The following is a 15,561-nucleotide window of genomic DNA, read 5'->3' on the forward strand; positions in this document are numbered from 1 at the left end:
GCTTTGTCTGAAATTAATTTAGCTACTCCAGCTTTCTTTTGATTACTTTTAGCATGATATATCTTTTTCCATCCCTTTACTCTTAACCTGAGTGTTTAAGTTTAAAGTGGGTTTCTTGTAGATAACATATAGTTGTATCTTGTCATTATCCACTATGACAATAGTGTCTTTTATTGGTGTATTTAGATGATTCACATTTAAGGAATTACTGATATACAGTTGACATTTAAACAATACAGATTTGAACTGCGTGGCTTCTCTCTCTCTCTCTTTTTTTTTTTTAGTGTTTGAGTGACCCCAGGCAATTTTATTATTTTATCCCTGAACTTCAGTTGCCCCATCTGTAAGATGGGGATAACAATAGCACCCATTTCATAATTATGAAGATTAAATACATTAAGGAAAACACAAGTATGTGCCTAGCACCTGGTAAACACTCAACAAAGGTTATCTGTACACATCGATCTCTCAGACAGGGACAGAATGTTTAACAGAAAACAGGAGGTTTTAGCCACTCACTTGTTCTCCTGGCTCCCAAAACATGAGCTGCCCCTCCCCAGTTCGTCCAAGCCCATCAGGATAGTTGTCCTTGTCCTTAATCTCCACAGGTGTTCAATGTGAGCCAACTGTCAGATGGCTTTCATCTGCACAATTGAATAACCCATTTATGCCTAGTGTTCCATTATTGGAACGCTAAGCTTATGGGAGTTATTTATATCCTACTGTTCAAGGTCATCACCAAGATTTGACTTTGCACACAAAATAATTTGTAACCTCCAGCATAAATGGGATAATCAAAGCAATTGTGGCAGTTTTGGGGAGACGAAACTCTAGAGTTTAATCTTCCAGCTTGACTGACTTGGAAGCATTCCTGTCAATATAAAAGATCTGGTTCTGGGCGGTGGAGAAGCCGAGGCCGGCTCCGCGGCTGTACTTTCAGCTCATGGCCAGGTCGTATTCCCGCTGCAGGCTCTGCTGCAGGCTGTCGGCCACCTTCTTACTGAGGGCCACGTTGGACCTTGCAATCGGGCTGGGTGGGGCGGGAGGGTGGGGGTGGGGGCTAATCGAAGGGGACAAGTTTTTGAAGCCACCCATAAGTTTGAGAAATTTCAGTTTCTGTTCCTCGTTCCCAAAACCAGCAGTATCCCACTGGCCAAACTGGGTTCCCGTCTACTTCCTGGTTTCAGAAGCTTCCGTTTTGCCTGACTCGCGTTCAGTCTCTTCTTGCAAGGCCTTTCGCCTCATCTGGTCTGTGTGCCTGGTCCATGTTGCCTTTCTTTTCCAACACCACCTCCAAGTCCGTGTCTGTTTCCTCCTTCCAAGGGTCTCCTGCTACCCCACTCTCTTTCCTTTTCTTTTTCTTCCTTTTCAGAGCCGGCTCCTCAATGACTGGCTGCTTCACCTACTTCTTGGACTTCATCTTTTTCTTCGCGGGGGTTTTAGGGCCATCTCCTATGGGGATGTATTCCGGAGCCTCCACTTTGACTGGCTTCTTTTTACTTCATTTCCTAGGGCAGCTCTCCATGGACCTGGAGGGCTTGGAGTGGCCTGGGAGGGCGTCTCCCTCCTGGTGGATTTTTTTTTTTCTTCTTCGCCTTCCTACTGTGTTCCCTGGGGCCCTTGTGCTTCCGCTTCTGCCCCAAGGCTACCTGTTCCTCACCCTCCTTCCCCACTGAGCAAGTGTCCACAGCATCCCCGACCTCGCAGAACCAAGGGTCCTGGACTGAGAAAGCTGTGGGGTCCTGGGCCCCCCTTTTTTCCTTCTTATGTTTTTTGAGCTTCTTGCCAACTCTGGTTTCCTCCTCACCGTGTCTGGGGTCTGGGGAGATTTTCACCCCAGAGGTATGGGACATGGCAAGAGGTGACTTCTTCTTTTTCTTCTCCCCACTGAGGAACTCCAAGTGGCCAAGCATCTAGTTCCTTGGGCTGCATGACTTCTCTGTCCGTCTGGCACGCAGCGTGGTCTCAGGTTCTATGTGCTCCTCGCAAAGGGTGCTGACACCCTTCTCTTCCTTCTTTTTCTTCACTAGAGGCATCTCAGGTACCTGCCCGTGCACCACACTCTTAGAGGGGACTGTGGCTTTCATAGGAGAAACATGGGCAAAGTAATCATCATTGTTCAAAATTGAGTATTGAGTCTCTGGTTCTTTGACCACTTTCTTCTTCTTTTTCTTCTCTGGGATCCCAGGGCCCAGGTCTACTTTGTGTGTCTTAGTGATCTTCCGGTGGGCCAAACTTCCCCGCCTCCACGTGAGAGCCGGCTCCGCCGTGACCCGGAAGTCCACTTTCGAGTTGCACACGTGGCTTCTCTTACACACAAATTTTCTTCCATCTCTGCCACCCCTGAGACAGCAAGACTGATACCTTATTTTCCTCCTCCTCCTTGGCCTACTCAACATGAAGATGATGAGGATGACGACCTTTACGATGATCCCCTTCCATCTAATGATTGGTAAATATATTTTTTCTTCCTTAAGATTTTCTTAATAATATTTTCTTTTCTTTAGTTTACTTTACTGTAAGAATACAATATATAATATATATAATACAAAATATGTGTTAATAGACTGTTTATGTTATTGTTAAGAATTCCAGTCAACAGTAGGCTATTAGTAGTTAAGTTTTTGCATAGTCAAAAGTCACACACAAATTTTCAACTACATGCAGGGACAGCACCCCTAACCCCCACGTTGTTCAAGGGTCAACTGTAATTGGATTAATATCTGCTATATCTGTAACTATTTTCTCTTTATTGAATTTGTTATTTTTTGTTTTTGCCCCTTCTTTTCCTGCATTTACTGGTTTAACTGAGCATTTTATATGATTTCATTTCATCTTCTCTCTTCAGGTATAAATCATACTGTTTTTTTAAAATTGTGGTTTTCCCTAGATTTTAAGATATAAGTTTTAAAATAATCTATGTCTGCCTTCAAATAATGCTATTGCACTTCACATGTAGTGAAGTTTCGCTATAGAAGATTATTCCCAGTTCTTCCTTTCTCTCCCTTGTGACATTGCTGTCATTCATTTAATTTAACCATTTGCTCTAATCACCCAAAACATTAATAACATACTATTATTTCTTTATACAAACTATTATTTTTTAGATCACTTGATAATTTAAAAACTTTATTTTACTTTCCTTTATTACTTCTCTAATTCTCTTCCTTTCTTTATATAGTAGACTCAAGTTTCTGACTTCTCTCATTTTCCTTCTGCTTGAAGAACTTATTTTAATATTTTTTGTAGGTCAGGTCTGCTAGGAATGAATATCTTCAGTTTTTGTTTGTCTTAGAAAGTCTTTCTTCTTCACTTTTGAAGGACAAAGTTTGCTGGGTATAGAATTCCAGGATGGTGGAATTTATTCTTGCAATGCTTTAAATTTTTTACTTCACTCTCTTGCTTCTCTGGTTTCTAATAAGAAATCCACTGTAATTCTTACCTTTGGTTTTCTGGCTTATTTCCTGTCATCTGGCTTCTTCTAAAAGATTTTCTCTGTGACTTTGGTTTTCTGCAGTTTGAATATGGTGTGCCTAGATATGGGTTTTTAAAAGTCTTTATTCAGCATGGTGTTATCTGTGCTTCCTGAATTTGTAGTTTGGTAACCGTATTAATTTTCTAGGGCTGCCATAACAAATTACCTACTACAAAATGAGCCATTGATAACAACAGACATGTATTCCCCCACAGTTCTGGAGGCTAAAAGTCTGAAATGCAGCTGTTAGCAGGGCCATGTTCCATCTGAAACTTCTCTAGGGAAAGAATCCTTTTTTGCCTCTTCCAGCATTTGGTTGCTGGACATACTTTGGCATTCCTTGCTGATAGCTGCATCATTCTAATTTCTGCCTCTATCTTCACATGGCCATCTTTCCTCTGTGTGTGTCTATGTCATCACACGACCTTCTTATAAGGACAGCATTCATTGGATTTAGGGCCCACCCAAATCCAGTATGACTTCCTCTTAATTAATTACATCCACAAAGACCTTGTTTTCAAATAAGGTCACATTCTAGGGTTCTGAGTGGAAATTAATTGAGATGGTGCAGTCTTCAAGCCCATACAGTGTCTGTCATTAACTTTGGAAAGTTTGTGGCCAATATTACTTCAACTATTTCTTCTGCCTGTTCTTACTTTCTTCTCCTTCTGTTCTGGATATAATCTCCAGTTGATGGCATTATGTTTACAAGTCTTTTGAAATGATCTGCACCAGTTCCTTGGATGCTTCTGGTTCTGTTTTTTTCATGGCTTTTTTTTTTTTTTTTCCTTCTCTTTGTCATTTCCAAAGTGCATTCAATGTGGGAAGTTTCTGTTGACCTATGTTCACTATTTCTCTGTTCAGTCACATCCAATCGCTGATGAACTCATCAAAGCCATTCTTCATTTCTGTTCCAGTGCATTTGACTGTTAACATTTCCTTTGATTCTTTCTTATAGTTTCCACTTTTCTCTTTCATTACCTATCTGTTATTTTATGTTGTCTTCTTTTCCATTGGAGCCCTTAGCATATTAATCATAGCTATTTTAATTTCCATCTGATAATTTAAATCTCTAATATCAGAGTCTAATTCTAATGATTGCTTTTTCTCTTTGGACTGAGTTTGTCTTGCCTTTTGGCATGCCTTGTAATTTTTTTATTGAGAGCTGGGCAGGTTGTACTGGATATTAGGAACTGAGATAAATAGGGCTTTACCATGAGTGTTCATATTAATATAGCTAGGAGTCAGGCTGGGTTTGTGTTTGATGTAGCTATACGTGGTAGAGGCTTCAAATTCTTCTAGCATTCTTGCTTTTGTCTCTCCTGACTTTGGGCTTCCCTAAATACTCCTTCCCAGAGAAATATCTCTATCTTGCAATTCTTTAGCTATAATCCACTTTTATTATACTGACACCCTATTATGGTGGTGATAAAGTGTGGGTGAGGAAAGAACATTCTATAATCTGATGAAATCTCAGTTTTTTAGTGGGCCTGTGTCTTGGGGCTGAGACCTTCATGAGCATTTCTCCTGTGGCATAGTTTCCCTCTCTCGTCCCCTGTCCCCTAGCTCCCTACACCTTTTCCTGGCTGCAGGACTCTGCATCTGTTTCCTTGAAGCCCTACTGACTATGTTTTCCCCCTCTTACGTGATATAGGTGAGACCACAAGGCTAGAGGGGACTGGAATGGGAGAAATGTCCTTCTCCCAACAGGAATAAGGCTCTGGTAGAATAGACTTTTGTTATGGAGAAGGCTCTGAGTGTGCTATTTCACAGTGATTACCTATCTACTACCTTGCCAGAGCTAGGAGAATATGGATCTTCATCAAGGAGAACGTGGTGGAGTTCCTGGTCCACCAAAGTTGGGTGGGTGCTGTTTAAGATAGAACATTTCTGACTCTCATACTAGTCCAAAGTTGGGCAGGTGCTGTTTAAGATAGAACATTTCTAACTCTCATACTAGTTCACACACAGCCTCCAGCAAGTCATCAAAATTACCATTTAAATGTTTCTGCAAATGTTTGGCTTACCTTAATCTTCTGATTCAGGTAAGCACATCTTGACTGTGACTCTCTGGATGTGCCTGTCTCTCCAGATTTTAGAGTAATGGTTTGCCCTGAGACCTGTTTTCTGATGGGTCCCAGAAAAGTCACTGAATTTTGGAATGATGACTTCTAAGCTTTATATGTTAGAGCTGAAACCAGAAACCTATCTGGATTTATTTTTAATAATTTATTCATAATCTAATTTTCTGCTTATTTATAATAACAAATGTAAAAATCCTTTAAAATGTACAATAATCATTTAAATTTTCTTCATGTATCTGGTCTCATTTTCTTGAATATCAATGCATACCACTGAGATTTGTTGTTGTTTCACCTTTCCTGGCGTTTCTTTGAGGCAGATATGAGCTGTGTGACCTTGGGAAAGTTACTTATCCTCTTCGTGCCCCAGTTTCCTCATTGGTAATATACAGTATTAATAGTACTTGTCTTTTAGTATTATAATGGAGATTAAATCAGATAATGTATATAAAAGCTTAGCACCATAAATACCTGGCACAAAAAAAATGTTCTCAATACATGTTAATTTCTTATTAACACTTTTATTGTCAATCTCACTCTCCAAATAGAAAAAATAAACTTAAAAATTCTTTTAAAAAATTCACTTCTTACTTCTGAATTGTTTGTTTTAGAATTTTCTTCACTTCGACCTGCAGCTGGTGGCTGAGCTGTGGCAGCCGTGGACTTGACCACACTGAAACTTGGTCAGACAAAGTGCCATCATCCTAATTGTGTGCCAGGGCCACAGTTCACTGAATTAGTTCCTCTGAAGTTTCCTTTCTCCTCCTACATGCCAGCAGCATAATACAGCATAGACAATTGCTTCAGATCAATTCAACATGAAAGTGGCCCCTGGAGAAAGGCACTAAATATTCTAGTTTGCTAGTCTTTTGCAAAATTTCAAAATTTAAAAAAAGAAGCTTTTTAGTCTTCAATTATGATAGAAATATCATATTTTAAGATTTCAACTGGTGTATTTTAATTTTATTTTCTTAAGAAGTAATCCTCTCTCAATTTTGCTAATATTGTATTATATTGGGGTATTGGTGGTAGAAGGAAGATGGGGTGAGCAGTTTCAAAAAAGATTTTGCATGATTCAAAACTATATAACCATAAGCTCATTTCTAAAACTCCATTTGCAGCAGGGGCCAAGGCTGGAAGTTCTGACAATGGCCTTAAGGGAGCATTCTCTTCCAAAAACCATGGAGTTGAATGATGATGAACACCAGTGCAAACCGGGCACATTTAAAGAAATTCAACTTTAAAGGATGACTGAATCTTAAAAAGTCTTTACATGAACTTCCAATAGGCAGATTTTTTTTGCATTTATATGTAGAAGACAGAAGAGATCCAGTTTCTGTGTCATATTTTCTTACATTTTTTTGTTACATTCAATTCCATGAGTCTATTTTACTTTTTATAATATCATTTCCTTTCTCGTGAAATTATGGTAAATTTTCATAAACATATAAATGTTTTGTTGTTCAATGCTTTTATGCTGTTAGTGGGACAGCAAAGGTTTGCCTACCTAGTATGTTCCAATCTAATAGTCTATCCAAGAATGATGGTTTTCTAGGCTTTTATTTAATATATCCAACAATGGAATTCTGTAACCTGTTGGTTATTTCTATGAGTGTATAGCATCTTTAATTTGGACCAATTGTTTTTATAATCCAATAGCACTTGATGTAATTACCTTTTAAGGTTATGAAGTACTTCTGTAGCCGTCACCTCATTTGATCTTTATAACAGCGAGTGAGCAGGGAAGGGCAAGCAGCTGTTGCTAGATCCTGAATAGCCAAATGCACGTGCTTTTCTAGAACTGTGGGTATCAAGACAGTCTTCTAGGAATGGTTTTTACATAAGGGTCTGATGTCTCCTGGTGAGATGTACAGAGGATTTTGCATTCCATGTTTCTAGGATTCTCATTCGAAAGAAGAAGGCATCAAGTTTGCTCCTAATTTTTGGTAGTAGGGGTGCATAGAAATTGCTAAATGTAGGGTACTCCAGAAGACGTAGAACTGACTCTGAAGTAGGACAGAAAAATGACATTAGTCACCATTAAGGAAGGTCTTTCCTAAATAAAATTAATTCCTGGTTCAAAGTAATCCCCCTACCTCCCTAGTTAGTTGATCATGATCATTGTACTTTCTTTTATTTTCTTTATAGCACTTACCACTCTCTGATCTTCTTCTTTTTTTTTTTTTTGGCAACAGAGTCTCGCTCTGTTGCCCAGGCTGGAGTGCAGTGGCACGATCATAGCTCACTGCAGCCTTAATCTCCTGGGCTCAAGTTATCTTCCTGCCCCAGTTTCCCAGGTAACTTTGGAGTAGCCACCACATCTGGCTACCTTTTTATAATTTTTTTTTTTCAGAGATGAGATCTTGCTATGTTGCCCAGGCTGGTCTGATCTTTCTGGATGTTATTACTGACTTCCTGTGCATCTGTCTTTCTCCTCTAGAATTCCTGATTTCTTGGAGCACGTACTTGATCTCTTTTTTTTTCTTTTTTTGTATCACTGAATCCCTAGCCCCTAGAATGATAACTGGCAAACAGTAGGTGCTCCGAAAGTATTTCTCCTTGCAACGTCAGTTCCAGATCTGGGTATGAATAAACTTAAGGGTAGTGTCTATTAAATGATCTTTATGCTGATCTTCACGGAGCTTGCTGTGATTCCTTAGCCAAGAGGACTATAAAACTCTTGCTCAAAAATCTTTAATGAATAATTTCAGTTGTTCATATAAAAACCTCTTGTTCATTCAACCAAGTCCTGATCACTGAATGCCTAAATTTCTCTTAATTCTGTCTGTTTTTCTCACTTTCTCTGTCCTCAAGTGTGGCAGTTATGGGAGAACCTGCTTTAAAGAGTATAGTTGGCTGATCACCCTAGCAGTAGAAACTGCTGATCTACCATGCATTCCTGCTGAGACTCTGGTCTCTCTGGATTGCTTTCAAACAATAACTGAGCATGGTGGGGCTACTAGAGCTAGCCTTTCTACTCCCAACACAGAACTTTTCTATGAACAATCTTTATTCAGGATACTCGAATCCCAACTGATATGTTTGGCTCTGTGTCCCCACCCAAATCTCATGTTGAATTGTAATTCCCAATATTGGGGGAGGGACCTGGTGAGAGGTGATTGGATCATGGGGACGGATTTCCCCCTTGCTGTTCTCGTGATAGTGAGAGAGTTCTCACGAGATCTGATGGTTTAAAAGTGTGTAACACTTCTTCCTTCCCCCTCTCTTTCTCCTGCTCTGCTATGGTAAGACGTGCTTGCTTCCCTTTTGCCTTCTGCCATGATTATAAGTTTCCTGAGGCCTCCCAGCCATGCTTTTTGTACAGCCTGCAGAACTGTGAGTCAATTAAACCTCTTCCCATTGTAAATTATCCAGTCTCAATTAGTTCTTCATAGCAGCGTGAGAACAGATAATACGCTGACCAAGCCAGACAAGACTTTCTCAGAGCCACAGTGCCATCTAAGGCCTTTCCCATCCAATCCTGCTTCCTTCCCTCTCTCCTGTCCTAGGTATCACATTGCATCACAGCCTGCCTAGACCTGTTCTCACATCCCTCGCAGGCATTTCTCCCAACAAATCTCTTGCATATCTAATTCCATCTTAGCATCTGCTTCTTGGAGGACCGAAACTGCCATAGCACCATATTCCAGGCCATCTGCGTTTCTCTGTGTGTCACTGCAGCAGCCTTTTTACAGTCCCACACCTTCAATTTTTCTCTCTACCAATTCTCCACATTGCAGCCAGAATGATTCTCAGAAATTACAAATCTCATCCCTTCCTTCCCTGCTTACACTTGCAGGGTAAAGAAACTTCTTTAAAGATGTCTGTAGAACTTATCTTCTAGTCTCACTCTCCTGCCTGTCCCTTTGCCACTCCTCATGGCTCCGTAATCTAAATCAACCTGTTTTCAGTTCCACCAATGAGCAGACCATGTTCACATCTGGTACTCGGGTCCATGGTTTTGGAGTTGTACTCCTTCCTTTCACCTTTTCTCTGCTTCCTTTGGCTCACACCTGTTCATCCTTCATCTCACAGCATGGATGGAATTTCTTCCAGAAAACTTCCTTGCTCTCACCAAGTCTGAGTTAGGTACTCTCTTTATGTGTTCTTATATCATTTTTCATTTCCCCTTTATATTGGTTACTATTCTTTGGCATATGGCAAAAACTGAACTTGAGCTAACTGGAGTCAAATAAAATTCATGAAATCTATTGGAAAGATACTAGAGTGGATCAAAATTAAGGGAAGAACCAAAAAAGGAACAATAGAAAGGCAGCTCAGATGACCTCTTGAGCTGAAATAATGGGCTCAAATGCCCTCAGAACTTTTCTCCCTCTCTTTCTCTGTGTTTTACTCATTCTTTTAGGTTGGTTGCCTCCATAAACTTGGATTCATGGCTGACAGCAGCTCCTGGGCTTACATCCTCACAGCTTGGGGCCTGAGGGAAGAAAAAGCTATTTCTTCTAGCTACAGATAAAAACGTACAAACAAAAACCAGCAAAGACTCTGATTGGCCATTTTCTTTTGTGAGTCCACTTCTTTCCCAGTCACTTGCCCTGGGGGGTGAGCAACTATACTATTGAAGATACAAGTGTAGATCTTATATTCAGTCCTCAACCAATCACTATCTTCAAGGAAGAACATGAAAGAAAAGGACCATACAATTAAAGTAGTGGGAAAACCCACTCCCCTAAAAAATAGAGATTTTCGGAAGATGAGGAAGATGCTAGATTGAAAGAAAAATATATATCTATCTATAAAGCTTAATAACTGCATTCAGTTACAGGTAACAGAAAACAGCAAAATATTGGCCCCAAAATAAGGGTTTTATTTGCCTCCCATAATGAGAAGTCCAGAGGTAGGCAGTCAATGGGTCTTGGGAAACCTTTTAATCACTTCTAGAATCCAGGTCACTTCCTTATTCCTTCTGAGCCATCCTTAGTGTGCATTGTCGCTCCTAATGCTGAAATCGTTACTCTAACTTCTAACATTATGCCCATGTTTCAGGCAAGAAGAAGGGGAAGGGCAAAAGCATGTGCTCTCTAAGTCTGCTTGCCTTTTGAAGAGCTTTAATAGAAGCTCAACTTAGAGACTTTTTCCATTGGCAAGAATTGTGACCTTTTGCCACCTCCAGCTGTGGGAGAGGCCTGGAAGCATAGGATGTTAGCTGGACACACTGTTGACCCAAACAAAATCATGACTCTCTTAATGAAAAGAGGAAAATAGATATTGGGTAGGCAATTAGTAGTGCTTCTCTTGTAAGCCAGACAATCAAGGTCGGCTGAAAGGCTAAAAAAAAAATTACTTCCAGGACTCCTTAAAAATATCATTCACAGATGCCTTTCATAGAAGGTGACAACAACAGTAAAAAATGACTACAACTTCTGGGGCTTGCAAAGTACCTGGGACCAACACAAAGGAAGTACTTGGGGTGGAGGGTTGGAACCCTAGTAATTGATGATGCAGGACTGTGTTCTGGCATGACATTTCTTAAGGGACTGGGATTTGATCTTGCCCTCCTGTTACAAGCTGATATGTCTGCCTACCGCAGTTTCATGGATGTTGCCACAGAACATTTGAGATTCCTGAGTCAGACAAAGGACTATCGCCCATGGCAGAGCAAGCAGCGTAAGCATCATTGTGCTTTCATTGGTACCTCAGGGGAGGCATTGAGCTTGGAGAATCCACCATTTTAATGGAAAGCAGTAAGCAAGTCTGCTTTTTGCCTGGGAGGGAGACATTACTTACCCTCTAGGTTGCTGCCTGCAAACAATCTGAGTAATCGTCTGGGTAAAGAGCAACTGGGGCATTGCATTTTTGGCAGGTTCAACAAGATGAGCAGGGATGCAAAAGCCTATAGGAGGACTATTTCTTAAAACAATTTGTCCCTCAATCTTACGCAGTCTTAGCTTCCAGTGAATTTTTATGAGTGTACCACTTTGTTGGTCACTCTGATGAACTTGACCTACAGAGGTTGGGAACAAATCTGTTCAATTTGTTTTGTATAGCACTTAATAAAGGGTTCTGTTAACCAAACTTTATGCAGTAGTATGAGGCCAACCAGAAGTCTCTATAGACCTCGTCCAAGCCTCAGAGGGTCCCAGTTTCAACCAAATCTGAGTAAATCTTAGGGGGATCAGTATGTCTTATGTTAGACAGCCAGGATGTAGTATAAATTCAGTCAATTATCCATTAGTACTCACAGAAGTTTAAATGATCTTTGGTATTGTTGTCCATAACTACAGGGAATTACCAATAAACAATCCTCATTTGTAATGGAGAGACATTCATGGCTCACTTTCCCTTGCATAAAAACACAGGTCACAGCAGTCAGGGATGTGTTGTGAAATTTGATTTGGATCACCGATACCTCGTTTCATTTAAGCCACCTGAGTAGTGTTACCAACTAGTTGCAGCCTTGATGTTACACATGGCATAACCCAAGGCTAGGGCACCAGGAGAAGCAGATGAGTTTTTATCAGCCAGAATGAAACAAGGTTGTGTCAATCTGTGTGTTTGTACATATTCAAGAGGAGTCTATGCTTGAAGCTTCTCTCTTTCTTTTCTATTTTTTTTTTTTTTTTTTTAGAGTCAGTGTCTCACTCTGTTGTCCAGGCTGGAGTGCAGCGATATGGTCATAGCTCAGTGCAGCCTCAAACTCCTGGGTTCAAGGGATCCTGCCACCTCAGCTAAGGCCTGCAGTAGCTAAGACTATAAGCATGTGACTCTACATGCTCCTAATTAAAACATTTTGTTGTTGTTGTTTTGTAGAGACAGGGTCTCCCTATATTGCCCAGGCTGGTGTTGATCTCCTGGGCTCAAGCGATTCCCCCACCTTGTCTTCCCAAGCCACTGGGATTACAGTATGAGCCATAGCACCCGGCCTGAAGCTTCTCTTGATGGCAGAACAGTTTGGGGCCAGCCGGGTTCTCATGAGTTTCTCTGATTTTATAGCATAGAGATGGGGATGATGAACCAGCAGTGTGTCATACTGCTGGCTTTAGCTTCTTGCCTCAAGTAGACCGTGTGATTACTTGCGAGGCTGTGGTGCTGGGACAAGGGGAGCATTAATTGTTCCTACCTCACACCTAGCACCTTTCCTGGTCTGAGGTGTTCTCTGTCTATGTCTGGGCCATTCCCTCTCCAAGTGTGGGAGTTGTTCTTCTTTCACAGCCAAAAAACTGATATGTCCACTCCACCAGTTAGAGCTTTCCTTTTCCCTAATCACCTCTGATCCAGACTTAGACTTTTTGTCTAGAAGGAAGAGGTACATATGAGACAATGCATTTTCACAAAACTTACAGAGACCCATTATGCTCCCCATTTTGATGCACGTGGGCCATGTTGGGGAGCTCAGTGAACGGTGTACTAAACCAAGTGGTCATCGTTCTTATGATCTTTGACCCTGTTAAACCCAAGAGATAATCCTAGCAGAATTAATACTTGAATCCCCTAGGCCCACTTTTGATTGGGCTGCACCCAAGGAATGGACTAAGCAGAATGGCCCAGAGTTGCTGTCAGGGAAAGAGAAACGTGGTATGCTAAGGAATGGTAAGCGTTACAGGCTACACACACAGTGGGATGACATGGCAGATGAATAGCCAAGCTTGGGGAATCTGATGCTTTTATAGCAAGCATCTACTCTTTGTTTTGGAGGGAGACATTATCTCATCCCTCCAAGTCTGATTATTGCAAACATAACCCTGAGAAACGGCCTAGGTAAAGAGCGGTCAGGTCATTGCATTCTTGGCCTACCTGGCATGACCTGCAGCAGCAGGCGAGACCCATAGAGGAGTGTCTCTCCTTATAGGAATCTAAGAAATGGTCCTCAGAAACTCTTTACTGTTTTCACTGATAGGAAGTTTGTCTTAATATTACTCAGTGCCCTTGAGAAGGCCCTCAGTAAAATGTTCTCGTTTGGTCTTAGTTTCAGGAATAATTGGGCTTCTCCCTAACAATTGTAAATATTGAAATGGACACTTTTTCTTCCTTTTGGCTGCTAGAGAGGTTGAAGTGAAATGTGTGGCTCAAATCTAGCACAGTCCCTGGCACAACTAGGTCTTCCATAAATCATGTTAATAAGGATACAGAATTTTAAAGTGAGATGTACATTTCGTGGCTCCATTTTATTCCCCTGATCGCTATCCTTTTGTCTCATTTTTACAGTTATTTTAATTTAAAACTGTAACAAAGATCCATAACTCTTATTTCCAATAAGCTTCGGGTCTTCTACCTTCTATTCCAGGGCTCTGCATTATGTCTAGTTCTATTCTCTTTGAAGCTGGAGAACAGCTGGTTAATACCTTTATCTCAAACGATTTGCAAAGAAGTCATTCAATCACCCTTCATCTGTCTCCTCCTTCCCTGTTGGTTCTATTTCCAGTGGTTTAGTCAGTTTTGTTATTTTTCTCTGTAATCCAGATTCTCTTGTGTTTTGTGCATGTAGACCTAGACCTTGCAAAAATAGCCTTTATTGGATATTACTTTGAGGATTTCTTCTCATTTTCCTTCAAGCCAATTCAACATTCTTAGATCTTTCAGCTATGTATATTATTGGATAACCAACTTAAAGCAATTTTTATTTCCACAGACGATACCATACTCATTTACGGTATTGTCTATGCCCCTATCATTTATATCCCTTGCCCTTCATCTTGTTTTGGATAAATCTTGTCACTATTTCTTTCATTTTTTTTTTTTTTTGGATTGGAAAATTTACAAGGCTTTCTATGTTATAATTTCCTGCCATAGGAAGGCAGAAAAGTGCATTGTTAGCCCCTATGTCCAGGTAAACACTCAGCATTCAGAAGCTGCCAGCAGGATTCAAATATTTTTTATTATATAAGAGTTTGATCATTTACTCGCTTAGGTAAAAAATATTAAATATAGCTGAAAATTTACTGGACCTATCGCATGGTCAGAGAGATGGCTGAAATAGAAGAAGTGGTTCATGACCAGATCTGGTCAGTGGAGTAGTGATCCAGTTGATTACTCTGTCCTGGAGCAAAACTACCTGGATAGTAGCCATTTTGTGCGTGCAAAACAGTTTAGTCTGAATGGAAACATTTAATTTATTCTTTTTTAAAAAATCAACCTATGAATGAAGTTCTGAATTTGATCAGCATCATAAGAAAGTAGGGGTTAGAAGTCTCAGATACTTAGAGACTAAAAGTGTATTTGCTCTTCAAATAATTTTCTGAGATTCAAATAAGGACATTTGTTTAAGTGATATTTTTAAACACCCTTTTTGTTTTATGTGCTTTTCTTGAGCTTTCATTTGTTCACCATATTTCACATATTATATAATGCAATTGGTGATACCATATTGCAAAAATTTGGTACCACCAAAATTATATTTGGTACCAAAAATTATAAAGAAGTAACAGAAACAGGAGCTATCATGAGTTCACAGACCCAAATACCTAAACCCTACTGGGACCCAAGCTTAAAATATTATTTCCTTGCTTGACAATTAGTTCTGTTACCAGTTTTGAAGCAGCGAAGCACATGAATCATTCCTCTTTTCTTTATAAATAAAATCAAGGTATCTCATTGCATATAAACCTCCTCCTCTATATATTTATGATAACATTTTATAGCAACTGAGAACACAGAATATATTGTGTAAGCTAAGTCTGAAACAAATGCACATATTGAAAAAAAGTATACATGTAAAACTACTTCCCGCACATTATATACTCATTATTTAAAATTAAAGGAAAGAAGTAGAACTGAAAAACAGTAAATTAAGAGACAAGATGTGGCGACTGTGAGTTGTTTCACTTGAATAGAACCAATTTTGTTTTTCCGTCTGGTTTTTCTCCCAGGAAGGAAAACATTTAACAATCAGAGTAATAAACACTTTTCACTTATAATAAGAGCAATGTGACTGTGGTTTTGGTTGTGCAAAGTATCTGGGTTTTATACATTATTTCCACTTTTCAAAACTGTGGCTAAAGAGAAGTTTATTCTAAATGCATACCAAAATGGGAAAGTTTTAAAAAC

General features: G+C 39.9%; 1 pseudogene; it reads right to left on the reverse strand.

Annotated features, from left to right (window-relative positions):
- Positions 1 to 837: 837 nt before the first annotated feature.
- Positions 838 to 13,811, reverse strand: LOC100583060 (annotated as a pseudogene).
- Positions 13,812 to 15,561: the final 1,750 nt, after the last annotated feature.

The sequence above is a fragment of the Nomascus leucogenys genome, chromosome 23 (assembly GCF_006542625.1).
Source record: "Nomascus leucogenys isolate Asia chromosome 23, Asia_NLE_v1, whole genome shotgun sequence".
Lineage (NCBI taxonomy): Eukaryota > Metazoa > Chordata > Mammalia > Primates > Hylobatidae > Nomascus > Nomascus leucogenys.